The sequence below is a fragment of the Mytilus edulis genome, chromosome 7 (assembly GCF_963676685.1).
Source record: "Mytilus edulis chromosome 7, xbMytEdul2.2, whole genome shotgun sequence".
NCBI lineage: Eukaryota > Metazoa > Mollusca > Bivalvia > Mytilida > Mytilidae > Mytilus > Mytilus edulis.
The window spans coordinates 77,630,159-77,643,651 of NC_092350.1; the positions used below are offsets into that span (position 1 = coordinate 77,630,159).

The window sequence follows — 13,493 nt, forward strand, 5'->3', positions numbered from 1 at the left end:
CTTTCGGTTTCTTATGGTTTCCTGTCGCGTTTAAAAAAAACTTTAATCTAACATCGAAAATAGATTTTAAATATAAACATGAAGCAAGTAACACTAGTAATGGTGTTCATTTATGTCTTTTGAAATATATTGTGCAAAAAAAAGAAAATAAAGATTGGTTTCCTGTCACGTAAACGGTGAATCAAAATGTATTAATTTTTTCTTGAAAAACTCAATTGTTCCATTAATACTATTCTAACACCAACACAACCCACAGAATAAAAGTTGTTTTAGAACTTATAAAAAAAGATACAAAAAGAAACCAAAGACCGAATACCAAATTATGGTCCATATATCATTTCTTAAAATCTAAGGTAACAGCCAAAGTTACAATAAGCCAAAATGTGTGATGTAATTTTTGAAAAAAGAAATTATCATTGGCAGCATATTCAATGTAAAGTGAACTGACTGCAATGGGAAAAAGTTTAAGCTAACTCCCTTTGAATATGTTTAATAAAGCATTGGAAAATTCACCAGTAAAGTTGGGCCAATTAAATTGATACTCATGAAGTTATTTCACACCAGATATTTTTTTTTAAATCTTTCAAACTTCACTAAATCACAGTGTGACAGAACTATATGCATACTTTAAGGTTGCAACAACATATAAATGGAGTACTTCTTAGTTTTCAAAAAAAAACAAAAAAAAACCATTTGCTTCTGAAATCTGAATATTGAAAAAAATGTTTGCACCAATAAGATTAATATAAACTGAATGTTTCTATTATAACCCAAGACAATAAATTGTTGTGAATAGCAAAAATATTGACAAGAAAAGCATAATTTTTTACCTCACTCCTGGGCAGATCCAGCCTTTATAAAATGGGGTGTTTCCTAACCAATAATGAAGAGGCTTTGATTTAGTTTGGATTTAATTTTTGGGGTCAAAAAAGGGGCCCAAATAAGCATTTTTGTAGTTTTCAGTCAATAACTTGTGTTGTATAAATCTTCCTGAAATTATACCACAAGTTTTCATACTACAAAGGGATGGTTATGGGGGTTATGGCTCAACTAATTAAGCAACTAGGGGCAAAAAAAGGGGAAAACAAGGGTTTTTCTGGTTACAATTTAAAAGCAGTGTAAGGGAGGTAATGCAATTAAAATTTAAAGAATACTGTTATGTTTGATTACTTGATAACCTCCCTTACACTGCTTGTTTTCAAAAGTTTAAAGAAGAAATCTTCAATTGCACAGTATTGTGCAATAGATTTGTAAGATCTTTGAATTTATATAGTGACAAAAACCTATATTATGTCAAAAATTTGATCACAATCCAAATTCAGACAGTATCAAGCTTGAATATTAGGACCAAATTTGCCCTTATTCAGGGTTTCGACCACTGCGGTCGTATAAAGCTGCACCCAGCAGAGCACCTGGTTGGTTATTATCTTGAATATTATTATAGATAGAGATAAACTGTAAACAGCAATAATGTTCAGCAAAGTAAGATCTACAAATAAGTAAACATGACAAAAATGGTCAGTTGACCCCTTAAGGAGTTATTGCCCTTAATAGTCATGTTTTACCAATTTTTCATAAATTTTGTAATCTTTTACCAAAAAATTTCCTCTGAAACTATCAGGCCAAATTTAACCAAACTTGGCCACAATCATCATTGGGGTATCTAGTTTTAAAAATGTGTCAGGTGACACCGCAAACCAACCGAGATGGGCGCCATGGCTAAAAATAGAACATAGGCAGTCAGAGCTCAGACATAAATAAGTCTGAATCTGCTTTTGACTCATAGAGGTCTAAATTTGTAAGATTTAGGATTTGTCTCCCTTTAATGCAAGACAAAATACGACTTTAATAAGTCAAATATTGTTAAGATAGAAATAATTGACCAGAATCAACAAGTTGCAAATGTTGACTCCTACAAATCGATAAGTTACCAAAATTGGTTAACTTTAAGACCCACGCATATTTATAAAAAGGTCATGCATCTAAATCAAATAATGACTACATTGAAAGACAAATTAATGCTTTAAATTTGTCTTCTAAAGAAAAATATGAATGAGAGTCTAAAAAATCGGAGATAATGTTAATTAACCTTACAATGCAACCACCTGGAACCTCACTTAATGAGGTAAAACATCTGTGTTTAATATATGATGTTCAATTAAATAATTAAATATAGATAGCTAAGTCCTTGTGAACTCTCAGACAGGTTTTTGCTGTCATAGGTGGTGTACTTTGGTCACAAATTAAAATTAAGTTTTTTCATCAACAGAAATAGACCTAAACAAGTCTGTCATTTTCTGACTTAGATAAGTCTAAAATTGAAAACACATTTTTATAATAAATACATGTTTTGACTTCTTTAAGTCAAATACAGAAATTGACCTGTTTATGTCTGAGCTCTGACTGATAGGGGTAAAATGTAGATTTTTGGCTTATAACTCTGAAACCAAGGCATTTAGAGAAAATCTGACACATGTAAAATTGTTAATCAAGGCAAGATCAATCTGCCCTGAAATTTTCAGATCAGACAACTGGTTGTTGGGTTGCTCCCCCTGAATTGGTAATTTTAAGGAAATTTTGCCATTTGTGGTCATTATCGGCAATCAAATGTTGTCGTGCATTAACTCATGAACCATTCAACCAAAGCTTTTAAAATTTTAATATGTTATTCCTGACAACTATACGAAGGTCAAGTTCAATAATGGCGATTTTGACTTTTACCGTTCAGGAGTTATGGTTCTTGAAAGATTGAAAAATGGAGTTGTCCGTGCATTTACGCATGAACTGTTCTACCAAAGCTTCCCAAATTTTAATATGTTGTTACTAATGAAAGAATGGAGGTCAAGTTCAATAATGACAAATTTGACTTTTACCGTTCAGGAGTTATGGTTCTTGAAAGATTGAAAAATGGAGTTTCCAGTCGTGTCCGTGCATTTATGCATGAACTGTTCTACCAAAGCTTCCGAAATTTTAATATGCTGTTACTGATGACAAAATGGAGGTCAAGTTCAATAATGACAATTTTGACTTTTACCGTTCAGGAGTTACATGGTTCTTGAAAGATTGAAAAATGGTTTTTCCCGTCGTGTCCGTGCATTTTCTCATGAACCATTCAACCAAAGCTTTTGAAATTTTAATATGTTGTTACTGATGACAAAATAGAGGTCAAGTTCAATAATGACGATTTTGACTTTAATCGTTCAGGAGTTATGGTTCTTGAAAGATCGTAAAATGGCGTTTCCATTCAGGTTGTTGCATTTACTCATGAACCATTCAATCTAAGCTTTTCAAATTTTAATATGTTGATACTGATGACAAAATGGAGGTCAAATTTGATATTGACGATTTTCACTTTCACCATTCATCAGTAATGGTTCTTGTGATATTGCCAGGACACAAATAAATGTTAATAAATCCGGTTTGCTGTCGTTGTGACAGCCTCTTGTTTGTAAATTTTGTTATCTTTTACAAAAGTCTTTTCCTCTGAAACTACTGGTCCAAATTTAAACAAACTTAGCCGCAATCATTATAAGGGTATCTGGTTTAAAAAATGTGTGCAGTGACCCAGCCAACCAACAAAGATGGCTGTCATTGCTAAACATAGCTAGAACATAGGGGTAAAATGTAGATTTTGGCTTATAATTCTGAAACAAAAGCATTAAGTGCGAGTCTGACGGGGGTTAAATTTTTTATCAAGTCAATGTCTATCTGCCCTGAAATTTTCAGATGAATTGGACAACTGGTTGTTCGGCTACTGCCCCCATTGAATTGATAATTTTAAGGAAATTTTGCCGTTTTTGGTTATTATCTTGAATATTATTATAGATAAAGATAAACTGTAAACAGCATTAATGTTCAGCAAAAACATCTACAAATTAGTAGACATGACCAAAATAGTCAGTTGACCTCTTAAGGAGTTATTGCCCTTTGTAGTCAATTTTTAACAATTTTCATTCATTTGGTAAATTTTTGTAAATTTTTGTAAATTGCAAGTAGCAAGAATTTTCCGTAAAGTAACATCTACAAACATATCACCATCACAAAAACACAATTTTGTAATGAATCCATCTGTGTCCTTTGTTTTATATGCACATAGACCAAGGTGAGCGACACAGGTTCTTAAGAGCCTCTAGTTTATTTTGCTATCATCTGCAAGCTGAAAAAAAACTGCACATCAAAATTCTGGTTAGTTTTGAATTTTCTGAAACGCATACTTCATATAACTTTTACATTTCAAGTTCCTATCATGCCTGAAAACTTTCCTACATTATCAGTTTGTCAGTACTCATTGTAAATTTTGAGGTGTAAACACGGCCATATTTTTAACTCCTTATGATGATCCTTATGCAGTGTTCTCCCCAGGATTTTTGGATAGCACCAGGGTAACGCGTGCTCTTGGTAAAATAATTGTATAATGTGTGGTGTCGCGTTGCGTCGCTTACCTATATTTCTAGTTACTTTTGTTTTTAAGTCTTTTGTTTTGTTTTAATACTATGGTACTGTACATGTGTTATGTAGACATTGAGTTATAAAATTATTGGTAAAAAAGAAGTAAATCAATAAACAACATGTATACTTGAATATCTTTTTAAAATGAATAAAACATGATTCATTACTATAAAATAATTATAGTTATTTAATCTTTTATAAAATAGATATATGATCAATAAAAATAAAATATCATTTAAGAGTTCAATTTAAAAAACTTTCTAGTTTCTAGAAAGAAAATTGTTGTATATATATATGAAAGGATTTCTGTCTTATGGAGACTTAAAATTTACAAGAACTTATATTGTTTTATTTATATTTGAACCAGTTACTATCTTAACTTCTGCTAAAAAAATATATAAACTTTTGAACATTTTGCCATATTTAATAAAATATAAATTTCATGTAAATATTAACCTTTCTTGTGTTTGGTGGTAAGATACATTGTAAAACCTAAATGCTGCACTAAAACCTTTATCTTTGTTTGTCATGATTCATTTAAAAAAAAATCCCTAAGTAACCATATTCAATGTCAATAACAAAGTCTCCCTACTTTTCCCGCCAAAATGACAGGAAGTAGATATAAATAGATTCAACATGTGCTTGTGAACCTTGTTTACATCTTTTATTCATTAATTTGGGATAAAGATATTCAGTTTGAAGGTACAGTCATGTATTTGATTTATAAATTAGATTGCAATTAATTGTAAATAAACTTGAATTATCTACTTAAATTAATTGGGTCATGTGATATTAGACCGAGATTACTCAGATACATGTCCAAAGGCTGTTTTGTCAGACAAGCTGAGTGAATAGTTATTTGTGATCATAAAGTTATCAAATCTTAATTAAGACACAAAACAATTATGTTACAAGTGTATGTAACCTGGTAACATTTATTAATTCCAATCAACAAGGTTGACCTCAATAAGGTAAATTGATCACGTGGTATAAACAATCTAGGTTTAAACTGGTTTAAACTGGTCAAATTTCACCTGAAAATTTTAGCACCACGGATAAGAATTATACATCGCGGCAAAATCGATAGCACCACGGTCAAAAATTATACATCGCGGGCCCGTGGTCCTTTAAGGGCCTGGGGAGAACACTGCCTTATGTCTGACAGTGGTCAGGAGAAATTATGTGTGAAATCATGAAAAAAGGGAAAAACAAGATATATACATGTATTCTGGCACTGTGATGATCGGATTAAAGCTTTACATTGACATCTTCATGTTTCGCCTATTATGACAGGTTATAAGGTATTAATACTGGCTTTAATTGTTGATCTATGCGAATACTTTTTCTATATCGATTCGATTGTAATTGGCATTTTTATTCAGGAAGCATGTCCTGGGCTCCAGGTGAAGCCACATTTATAATTATGCTGCCAGTTTTATTCTCTTTGTCAGAGGCGATTGGAAGCAGTGAAATAATATACATTATTCATTTTATTTGAAAACCCAAGTGTTTGCCAGTCAGATTATGATTTTATTGGCTGTCATTCAAAAATGTGACTACATTACTTGTTCATATTTTAAAATACATTCCAAACATTATAATCCTATATAGCCTCTAATCTGTTTTAATCTTTAACAAAAACAGCCCATAAACCAATTAGAATTATTAAGGATTTTCAAATATTTTCATTGTATTGCAGTGATCATATATATCTTAGGCAGGTTCCATGAAATACTAAGTAGATGTAACTGCTTGTTTCATGAAATGTTTTTTTGACAGTTAATTTTCCTCAGACTTTCTGAGTGAGTTTGCACATGTTCAATAATGGACAAAATGTAGTATTAATAAAAAGGAATACAGAAATGTGGTTTGATCACCAATGAGACAAGTTAGAGATAAAAGATGTGGTATGAGTGTCTATGAGACAACTCTCTATCAATGGTATCAAGTCACAATTTATAATCAAAGTACTGAAGTACTGAACATCTGATGACTGCAAGTTCTTCAGGATGGTCACAAGCACTTGTCTCTGAAAAAAAATCACATCTCTATACCTGAAAGTGGGGTTTATGTACCGGTAGATATATTTATTTTCTGAGACAAGATCATGTGTAGATGATAAATAAATGACAGGGAATTCAACCTCATCGTAATAACCATTATATTATGGTCAGGGATACAAATCAGAATACATGTACTCTGGTGTGTTGTTATACAATGTATATTATATTAATGCATGTACACGGGCTATGTTCTTCTCATATATGTTATGATTGTATGATACTAAACCCCTAACGGGAAGGATTGTGCCTGATGTTCATATAATGAAATCATAATCTTTCAGTCAGTTTAATTGAAGTCTGGAGCTGGCATGTCAGTTAACTGCTAGTAGTCTGTTGTTATTTATGTATTATTGTCATTTTGTTTATTTTCTTTGGTTACATCTTCTGACATCAGACTCAGACTTCTCTTGAACTGAATTTTAATGTGCGTATTGTTGTGCGTTTGCTTTTCTCCATTGGCTAGAGGTGTGGGGGAGGGTTGAGATCTCACGGACATGTTTGGCCCCGCCGCATTTTTGCGCCTGTCCCAAGTCAGGAGCCTCTGGCCTTTGTTAGTCTTGTATTATTTTAATTTTAGTTTCTTGTGTACAATTTGGAAATTAGTGTGGCATTCATTATCACTGAACTAGTATATATTTGTTTAGGGGCCAGTTGAAGGACGCCTCCGGGTGCAGGAATTTCTCGCTACATTGAAGACCTGTTGGTGACCTTCTGCTGTTGTTTTTTTCTATGGTCGGGTTGTTGTCTCTTTGGCACATTCCCCATTTCCATTCTCAATTTTACAATGTATTTGCATATAACAGTTACATGTACAAATATAATTTTCATCAATTAGTTCATCCTTCTATTCTACTATATTAATAATAGTGCAGTGCAAGAGCATGGTGGACACTCTTTTGTTTTGAATTATGAAAGCACTTTATGATAAAACTTTATATAGTTCTATATCACCTTACAAAAAGGATAAAAATATCCAATTAAATTTTAATTGGATTAACTTAATAAGATTAAATAATATTGTAGTCAAAAAGCTGACAGCTCGCTAGTAAGCTGAACAATTGAAAATTAATTATGTAATAAATGACAAAATCAATTGGTAATATCAGGTCATTGATTTATTAGAAGATTTTATACTTTTCACTTTATAATACATTGTAATAGGATTATCAGTAACCTTCTATGGAGATGTAGAAACTTTTATGTTTGTTTTAAGGTTTTGTTTTTCAAACGGCTGGTTTCTTTTATGGATTTGGAGTAACAACAGTTTTTCTAGGTGTGTTGTTATTATTTCATATGATTATTAGAGGGAAACATTCATTTGGCTTGTCATATTTGATGTAAGATATTTATTTAGGAATAAGCTCTTTCGTAAGCATTTTAATACTTGTAACAAATATACGTTCATATTTAATGTAGATTTAGAAGAAAAAAAACAACCTTAAGGTTTTTTTCTTTTTTAAAATATAAATAGTATAGATGTCAAAGAGTTCTTAAGTATAGCACTGTTTAGTACCAGTATTCAATACCAAAATAATACTTGACTAAACAGTTTGCCTGCAATGATGTATACTTTAGGTGTTTAAGTGCTATAAATCCTTGTTTTTTGTTTGTTAGGACATTGTTTATTTCTTTGGCATAACCGTGGTGCATCAATTTTCTGCATTTAATTCAACAAAAAAATCTAATGTGACATTCCAGAGTTGTAGAACTTTTCTTATTTATAATAATTACTAGAACACACCCGCGAAATCGCGGGCATTAGAGCTTGTGAGATTTTGTGTCTGGAGAATTTCAAAAAAGGTATCAAAATTCATAGGTACTTGAAAACAGTTTAAGTCCTCTCCCTTGTTTCCAAAATCCCTTAATTTTAGCTCACCTGGCCCATGCTTAAAAGGCATTGGGTAGCGTCCGGTGTCGTCGTCAATAACTTTTACAAAAATCTTCTACTCTGAAACTACTGGGCCAAATTTAACCAAACTTGGCCACAATCATCATTGGGGTATCTAGTTTAAAAAATAAGTCTGGTGACCCGGCCAACCATCAAGATGGCCGCCATTGCTAAAAATAGAACATAGGGGTAAAATATAGATTTTGGCTTATAACTCTGAAACCAAAGCATTTATAGCAAATCTGACATGGGATAAACTTGTTTATCAAGTGAAGATCTATCTGGCCTGAAATTTTCAGATGAATCGGACAACACATTGTTGGGTTACTACCCCATAATTGGTAATTTTAAGGACATTGTGCCCTTTTTAGCTCACCTGGCCCAGAGGGCCAAGTGAGCTTTTACCATCACTTGGGGTCCGGTGTCGTCCGGCGTCGGCGTCGTCCGGCTTCGTCGTCGTCGTCCGTCGTCGTTAACTTTTACAAAAATATTGTCCTCTGAAACTTCACCAAACTTGGCCAAATTCATCATTGAGGTATTTAGTTTAAAAATTGTGTCTGGTGACCCGCCAAACCAACCAAGATGGCCACCATGGCTAAAAATAGAACATAGGGGTAAAATGCAGTTTTTGGCTTATAACTAAAATAAACCAAACCATTTAGAGCAAATCTGACTTAGGTAAAATTGTTTTTCAGGTTAAGATCTATCTGCCCTGAAATTTTCTGATGAATCAAACCACCCATTGTTGGGTTGCTGCCCCTAAATTGGTAATATTAAGGAAATTTTACTGTTTTTGGTTATTATCTTGAATATTATTATAGATAGTGATAAACTGTAAACAGCAATAATGTTCAGCAAAGTAAGATTTACAAATAAGTCAACATGACCGAAATGGTCCATTGACCCCCTAAGGAGTTATTGTCCTTTATAGTCAATTTTTAACAATTTTCATAAAATTTGTTAATTTTTACTAACATTTTCCACTGAAACTACTGGGCCAAGTTCATTATAAATAGAGATAATTTTAAGCAGCAAGAATGTTCAGTAAAGTAAGATGTACAAACACATCACCATCACGAAAACACAATTTTGTCATGAATCCATCTGCTTCCTTTGTTTAATATTCACATAGACCAAGGTGAGCGACACAGGCTCTTTAGAGCCTCTGGTTATAGATAGAGATAAACTGTAAACATCAATAATGTTCAGCAAAGTAAGATCTACAAATAAGTCAAATGACCAAAATAGTAACCCCTTCAGGAGTTATTGCCCTTTATAGTCAATTTTACCAATTTTTCTTAAATTTTTGTAATCTTTTTAAAACTATAAAGACAAAATGTAACTAAACTTCATTGTCCACAATCATCATAAGAGTATCTAGTTTAAAAAATGTGTCTGATGACCCTGTCCACGAACCAAGATGGCAGACATGGCTAAAATTAGTACATAGGGTAAAATGCAGTTTTTGGTTTATATCTCTGAAACTGAAGCATTTATATAGCAAATCTGACTGGTGGCAAAAATGTTCATCAGATTTAGATATATCTACCCTGAAATTTTCAGACAAATCTGACAACCAGTTAGTTGTTGGGTTGCTGCCCCTGAGTTAGTAATTTTATGGAAATTTTGCAGTTTTTTTGCTATTATCTTAGATAGTATTATATATAGTATCTAATGATATCTTATTCATGATTTCCAAAGCATCAGTAAATACAGGTGAGACATGTGCAGGCTCTTTAGAGCCTCTAGTTATATTTATTTTCATTTAAAAATTCTTTTCTTAATTGTTTATTTATTTTACATTTAAAAAAGATATGAAACTCATCATCTAGTACATCACAATGCTTACATAGCCTAAATTTTCCTGTATCTCACTTAAATATTCTAAATTAACAAATTAGTTGTCTATGTTCAAAGTTTTGAGAAAGTAGGTATGGTTCAAAGTTATAGGTTTTTTTATTTTTGTTTTAAAAAGTTTGAGTTACTATCTGACTATTCTCTTGTAAATTTAATATTTTATCATTATATAAATTTTCATTGAGGTTTTTTAAATTTTGTTTGTATACATGTATTAGCCTATTATTTTTATCCTTATTTTGGTTAACAATTTCTAAATCATTTTGACTTCTGACATGATATAGGAGTACCAAGAATAATTAACTGAATTGTGTAAAGTTTTTGCCAAATTTAGTGTTTCTTTTAGTAGGGGGCTAGTTTCTTCCCTTAAAAGTCTATCATGAAAAAAATGAGTTTGTCTTTTTATAAAGCAGTCAATTAATACATGAGTCATACTTATTATGTGAATGTGTGAGGAAAATGGTTTTAAGAATCATCTAGAATATTTATTTATATCACGACAGGGTCAACTGACCCTGAACACTAATCCTGTCTGTATTGCGGTTAATGTAACACTTCCATATTTTTACACTATTAAAATTATCCACTTGCAGCAAGGGTACCATCAGTGAGCAGCTCACAGTTTTTATTAGATTGTAGATTTTTACCGTAGAACATTTAGTCATGAATTTTTCAGCTTTCTTCAATACTGAGGGCTTTGGTATTATATAAAACCCTCAGAAGTCAGATAAGCATGTCTTGTTTTCTTTTGATTTGCGTTTAAAGGACATGGTTTGAATTTAACTGTAAACAAAACTAGGAAGCAGTTAAAGTTTGCAATGTAAACCACAAAGTACCCATGTCAAGAAGATAAGAACTTAAGCTTATGTGTGTATCTATCCTTAATCTGTTTCTATTTTATCATACATGGATATAAATACATGTGACACTATTTGTGCAGTATTTAGGTCACATACCTTTTAATACCTTATTTATATTTGTACAGTGATTTTACCTGAAAGTTAAGAGGCAATAAATTAAAGATGAGTTGGCTGTAAAGGACGTACTCTATGAAGATGAACTGACCACAGTTGATTATGTAGATTCAGTTGATTTTGGCCACTGGACATGGAATCTATCAAATCTGAGAGAAGGTATGTACTTTTGAACACAGGAATATACTCTAAAGAAAACAGGAATATACCCTGAACAAAACAAATATTAACAATTTATATAAATTTCATAAAAGATAACTCACACATAAATATTAAGTTTATAGTTGCAGAGATTTTTATGCCCCTGCGGAGCAAAGGGGCATTACAAGTTTTACCTGGTTCATTGGTACTTCCATACATCATAATACAGTGTATTGGTTTCTGTTCTCTAACTTTAGTTTGCCTCAACAAAATGATACATGATATGCATATTCAGCTATTTCCCGTACAGTTTTTGAATGTCTTATTGTTAGTTGATTAAAACTTGTACCTATTTTGTACATGTTACAATGATGTACATGAAAAGGGGGGTCGGAGGGGTCCTGATCCTGTATTCCTGGGCTTAAAAAAACGAAATCCTGAGGTCCCGAAATTAAAATATATATGTTTAAATCCCAACATCCTGAAATTAGTAAAAAAAGAATTCCTGGATCCCTGAAGGGTCAATCTCGAATTCCAAGCTTAAAAATCCCTGATCCCGGAGTCCCGATAAAGCTCCTATATGTATTGATTGTTATAATTGTACTAATCTGATCTAACAACAAACATCCAAGTTTGAAGCATCATGATAACTACTTTACATCTGATATATCGGGTGTTTGGCTCATTTACAAGAGTTTTATTTGTTAATTATATGCACCATTAATCTTTCTATTTAATGAATTGATTTAACAGAAGCTGATCAATGATAAATTAGTATTTGAAATATGATTGACAAAAGGATGTGTTGGTAATTGACAATAAAATAGCAAATGTAGATATAATTATTATTATAATATTTACAATATTTATATAGCGCATTATCTAATTGAAATTACTTTAATTAAGCGCTTAACATAAAACAATCAATGCAGTTATAAGAGGTGTTAAACATTAAAACAATCAATGCAATAAGAATGAAATAAAAGGAAAAGAACAAAGTTAAAAAAGTCATTGTCAGTATGAAAAGTTAAATGTAATCATTGAAAGGGAGTCTAAAATAATGGGTTTTCAAATTTTTCTGAAAAAGTTCGATTGAGTGTTCATGTCTTAGATGGCTAGGAAGATTGTTCCAAAGGCTCGCAGTAACTTTGTCGAAACGTCTTTCTCCATAGATTTTGGTGCATACACGAGGTTGTATAAGCTGCATTGCATTTTCCAAACTAAGAGATCTTGATGGTTGATAGGCCCTTATGAGTTCCTCAAGATAGACGGGTGCTAGGCCATGCAGAGAAGACGTTACTAAGTTGAAAAACTTGTGTCTAATCCATTTGTCTTTTTTGGAACAATAAAATATGTTTAAACTAAACTAGGCCATGCATGTAGGATTTTGAAAGTATACAAAAGAAGTTTATATTGAATTTGGTACTGCACCGGGATCCAATGAAGAGACACAAATATAGAACTGGTGTTATATGATCATGTCTCTCGGAACGTATAACGAGCCTGGCTGCCGTATTCTGTACTCGCTGTAACTTATTGATTGACTAAACAGGCATTTACTCCATATAGCAGAGCGTTTCCATAGTCTAGACGTAAAGTGACATTAGCAAGCAGACTAAAGTTTTACAGGCATCCTCTGTGATATATTGCTGAATTCAATCAATGTTCCTAATTTGGAAGTAGCACAACTTTGTGATGCCATTGACCTGCTTTTCCATGCTTAATGTTCTATGAAAATTAACACCAAGATTTTTGACGACAGATGCAGCACTTACTATTGTTCCATTAAATAACAGGTGACAATTCGAAAATTCTTTTACACAAGTTTTTTGTGAAAATAATATCACTTCTGTTTTCTCTTGGTTCAGTTCATAATGTATTATTAACTAGTACATATAGAATTTCAGAATAACTTGATGGATGAACTTACATGAAAAGTTAGCCGAATTTTGATCTCCATGGCTATTACATGCAGTGAGACTGCATAATATATTTGAATGTATTGAAGGATTCTACAATGAGTATTTTTCATGATGTACTTAAATAATAAATATAATTGACTTCTCATGGAATAGTAAATTTATATATCGATGATCTTTAAACTCTTTGATCATCAAATCA

General features: G+C 32.0%; 1 protein-coding gene across 4 annotated transcripts in view; it reads left to right on the forward strand.

Moving 5' to 3' along the window:
- The window catches only part of LOC139482274 (calponin homology domain-containing protein DDB_G0272472-like), a 48,361-nt gene that overhangs the window by 4,042 nt on the left and 30,826 nt on the right, over positions 1 to 13,493 (forward strand). For all 4 annotated transcript variants that reach the window (XR_011654818.1, XM_071266067.1, XM_071266071.1 and 1 more), the window contains exon 2: positions 11,243 to 11,390. The gene's annotated coding sequence lies outside the window, so the exon portion shown is untranslated. The remainder of the gene's footprint in view (positions 1 to 11,242; positions 11,391 to 13,493) is intronic.